This window comes from Physeter macrocephalus, chromosome 21 (genome assembly GCF_002837175.3).
Source record: "Physeter macrocephalus isolate SW-GA chromosome 21, ASM283717v5, whole genome shotgun sequence".
Classification (NCBI taxonomy): domain Eukaryota; kingdom Metazoa; phylum Chordata; class Mammalia; order Artiodactyla; family Physeteridae; genus Physeter; species Physeter macrocephalus.
In genome coordinates, this window is record NC_041234.1 from 66,395,582 (window position 1) to 66,400,658 (window position 5,077).

A 5,077-nucleotide genomic window follows, 5' to 3' on the forward strand; every position below is an offset into this window, starting at 1 on the left:
CCTTTGCTGTGCAAAAGCTTTTTAGTTTGATGAAAACCATTAGTTTATTTTTGCTTTTGTTGCCCTTGCCTGAGGAGAAGTATTTTAAAAATATTTCTAAGACCAAGGTCAAAGAATATGCTACTTTTTTTCTTCTAGGAGTTTTATATTTTCAGGTCTTAAATTTAAATACTTAATCCATTTTGGGTTTATTTTTCTATGTAATGTGAGAAAATAGTCTACCTTGAGTTTTATTCATGTAGCTGTCCAGTTTTTCCAGCACCATTTATTGTAGAGACTGTCTTTTCCCCATTTTATATCCTTGTTTCTTTTGTCATATATTAATTGACCATATAAATGTGGGCTCATTTCTGGACTCTCTATTCTGTTTCATTGATCTATGTGTCTGTTCTTGTGTCAGTACCAGACTCTTTTGATTAATTTAGCTTTATCGTATATTTTGAAACTAGGAAGTGAGATACACACAGCTTTGTTTCTCTTTCTCATTTTCTTTTGGCTATTAGGAGTCTTTGTTGTTTCCATACAAATTTTAGATTTATTTGTTCCAGTTCTGTGAAAAATGCCATTGGTATTTTGGTAGGGATTCCATTGAGTTTGTAAATTTCCTTGGGTAGTATGGTCATTTTAACAATGTTGATTCTTCCTATCCTTTAACACATTATATCTTTCCATTTTTGTGTCATCTTCCGTTTTTTTCATAAATGTCTTATAAGTTTTTGAGTACATGTCTTTTACCTCCCTGGTTAGAATTATTCCTAGGCATTTTATTCTTTTGATTCAATTTTCAAAATTTTGTTCCCTCTATACCCACTATACTCACTTTTGATAGAATTTTTATTTTTAATGGATGTTGAATTTTCTCAAAGCTTTTTATGCATCTATTGATTGAGATTATTATATGACTTTTATTGTTAAATTTGTTAATGTGGTGTTTCACATTGACTGATTTGAGTATTCTTGCATCCCTGTAATAAATTACATTGATCATGGTGTGTCATCCTTTTAATGTACTATTGAATTTGATTTGCTGATATTTTGTTAAGGATTTTTGCATTCATGTACATCAGGAATATTGGCTGATAATTTTTCTTTTCTTGTGTGTGTGGTGTCTTTGTCTGGCTTTGGTATCAGGGTGATGCTGGTCTCAGGGAATTAATTCTGAAGTGTTCCTTCCTAAGCAAATTTTTGAATAGCTTGAGAAAGATGGGTGTAAGCTCTCCTTTATATGTTTTGTGGAATTCATATATGAAACTATCTGGTCCTGGAGTTTTGTTTGTTGGGAGGTTTTTGATTACCGATGCAATTTTGTTAGTGGTAATCGGTCTTTTCATATTTTCTATTTCTTCCTTCTTCAGTCTTGGGGGATTGTACATTTCTAGTAATTTATTCCTTAGATTCTAAGTTTTCCATTTAATTGTGGTATAGCTGTTCATAGTAACCTCTTATGATTTGTTTTAGCTCTGTGGTCATTTATTGTAACTACTCTTGTGTTTCTCATTTCATTTATTTGGGCCCTCTCTGTGTTTTCTTGATGAGTATGGCTAAAGTTTTACCAATTTTGTTTTCCTTTTTGTAGAACCAGCTCTTAGTTGCATTGATCTTTTCCATTTTTAAGTCTACATTTCATTTATTTTTCTTTGATCTTTTAAATTTCTTTCCTTCTACTAACATTGGGTTTTGTTTTTCTTATTCTTCTTGTTATTTTAGGTTTAGTATTAGGTTATTTACTTGATATTTTTTTCTCCTGAAGTAGGCTTCTATTACTATAAAATTCCATCTTAGAACTGCTTTTGCTGCTTCCCAGATATTTTGGAGAGTTGTGTTTTCATTTTTGTTTGTGTCAATGAGATTTCTGCTTACCCATTTTATTTCTTCATTGCCCCATTGCCTTTTTAGTAGCATACTGTTCAGTCTACATGTGTTTATGTTTCTTCAAGTTTTGTGTTTTTTTTTTTTTTTTTCTTCTAACTGTGTCAATGAGATTTCTGCTTACCCATTTTATTTCTTCATTGCCCCATTGCCTTTTTAGTAGCATACTGTTCAGTCTACATGTGTTTATGTTTCTTCAAGTTTTGTGTTTTTTTTTTTTTTTTCTTCTAACTGATTTCTAGTCTCATACCTTGGGGTCAGAAATGATTCTTGATATGATTTTGGTCTTCTTAAGTTTATTGAGACTAGTTTTGTGGCCTAGAGTGTTCTCTATCTTGGAGAATTTTCCATGTGCACTTGAAAAGAATGTGTATTTTGCTGCTTTTGGATGGAATGTTTTATATATATATATATATATATATATATATATATATATATAAAGTTCTTCTACTCTAACGTGCTCTTTAAAGCCAGTGTTTCTTTACTGATTTTCCATCTGCATGATCTGTCCATTGACGTAAGTGAGGTGTTAAACTCCCTTATTATTATCATGTTACTGTCACTTTCTCCCTTTATGTTTGTTAACATTCACTTTATGTATTTATGTTCTCCTATGTTGGGTGCACTTATATTTACAATGTTATATATTCTTGTTGGACCAATCCCTTTGCTGTGATGTAATGCCCTTTGTCTCTTGTTAACAGTCTTTGTTTAAAAGTCTATTTTGACTGACAAAAGTATTGCTACTCTAGGTTTCTTTTTGTTTCCAGTTGCATGGAATACCTTTTTCCATCCCTTCACTTTCAATCTGTGTGTGTCTTTAGATCTGAAGTCAGCCTCTTGAAGGCAGCATATATATGAGTCTTATTTTATCCATTCAACTACACTGTCATTTGATTGGAGCATTTAGCCATTTACATTTAAAGTAATTATTAATATGTATGTATTTATTGTTATTTTGTTAATTGTTTTCTCATTATTTTTGTAGTTCTTTGTTTTCCTTTCTGCTACTTTTGCTCCCTTCCGTTGTGATGTGATGACTATCTTTAATGTTATGTTTGGATTCTTTTCTCTTTTTTGTATATATATTTATATATACATTTTTAATTTGTGGTTACAATGAAGTTTATATATAACAAACTATCTAATTCATGATGAATTTTTTTCTTCATTTTTAATTTTTTTATTTTATTTTTATTTTTATTTATTTATTTTTTTAACATTTTTATTGGAGTATAACAATTTTACTATGGTGTGTTAGTTTCTGCTTTACAACAAAGTGAATCAGTTATACATATACATATGTTCCCATATCTCTCCCCTCTTGCATCACCCTCCCTCCCACCCTCCCTATCCCACCCCTCTAGGTGGTCACATAGCACAGAGCTGATCACACTGTGCTATGAGGCTGCTTCCCACTAGCTATCTATTTTACATTTCGTAGTGTATATATGACCATGCCACTCTCTCACTTCGTCACAGCTTAACCTTCCCCCTCCCCATATGCTCAAGTCCATGCTCTAGTAGGTCTGTGTTTTATTCCCGTCCTACCACTATTCTCTTCATGACATTTTTTTTTCTTAGATTCGTGTATATGTGTTAGCATAAGGTATTTGTTTTTCTCCTTCTGACTTACTTCTCTCTATATGACAGACTCCAGGTCTATCCACCTCATTACAAATAACTCAGTTTCATTTCTTTTTATGGCTGAGTAATATTCCATTGTATATATGTGCCACATCTTCTTAATCAATTCATCTGTCCATGGACATTTAGGTCACTTCCATGTCCTGGCTATTGTAAACAAAGCTGCAATGAACATTTTGGTACATATGACCATGCCACTCTCTCACTTCGTCACAGCTTAACCTTCCCCCTCCCCATATGCTCAAGTCCATGCTCTAGTAGGTCTGTGTTTTATTCCCGTCCTACCACTATTCTCTTCATGACATTTTTTTTTCTTAGATTCGTGTATATGTGTTAGCATAAGGTATTTGTTTTTCTCCTTCTGACTTACTTCTCTCTATATGACAGACTCCAGGTCTATCCACCTCATTACAAATAACTCAGTTTCATTTCTTTTTATGGCTGAGTAATATTCCATTGTATATATGTGCCACATCTTCTTAATCAATTCATCTGTCCATGGACATTTAGGTCACTTCCATGTCCTGGCTATTGTAAACAAAGCTGCAATGAACATTTTGGTACATGACTCTTTTTGAATTATGATCTTCTCAGGGTATATGCCCAGTAGTGGGATTACAGGGTCGTATGGTAATTCTATTTGTAGTTTTTTAAGGAACTGTTATACTGTTTTCCTTAGTGGCTGTATCAATTTACATTCCCACCAACAGTGCAAGAGTAGCCCCTTTTCTCCACACCCTCTCCAGCACTTAATGTTTCTAGAGTTTTTGATGGTGGCCATTCTGACTGGTGTGAGAGGATATCTCATTGTAGTTTTGATTTACATTTCTCTAATGATTAATGATGTCGACCATTCTTTCATGTGTTTATTGGCAATCTGTATATCTTCTTTGGAGAAATGTCTGTTTAGTTCTTCTGCACATTTTTGGATTGGGTTGTTTGTTTTTTTGCTATTGAGCTTCATGAGTTGCTTATAAATTTTGGAAATTAATCCTTTGGCAGTTGCTTCATTTGCAAATATTTTCTCCCATTCTGAGGGTTGTCTTTTGGTCTTGTTTATGGTATCCGTTGCTGTGCAAAAACTTTTAAGTTTCATTAGGTCCCATTTGTTTATTTTTGTTTTTATTTCCATTTCTCTAGGAGATGGGTCAAAAAGGATCTTGCTGTGATTTATGTCATAGAGTGTTCTGCCTATGTTTTCCTCTAAGAGTTTGATAGTGTCTGGCCTTACATTTAGGTCTTTAACCCATTTTGAGTTTATTCTTGTGTGTGGGGTTAGGGAGTGTTCTAATTTCCTACTTTTACATGTAGCTGTCCAGTTTTCCCAGAACCACTTATTGAAGAGGCTATCTTTTCTCCACTGTATATCCTTCCCTCCTTTATCAAAGATAAGGTGACCATATGTGTGTGGGTTTATCTCTGGGCTTTCTATCCTGTTCCATTGATCTATATTTCTGTTTTTGTGCCAGTACCATACTGTCTTGATTACTGTAGCCTTGTAGTATAATCTGAAGTCAGGGAGCCTGATTCCTCCAGCTCCATTTTTCATTCCCAAGATTGC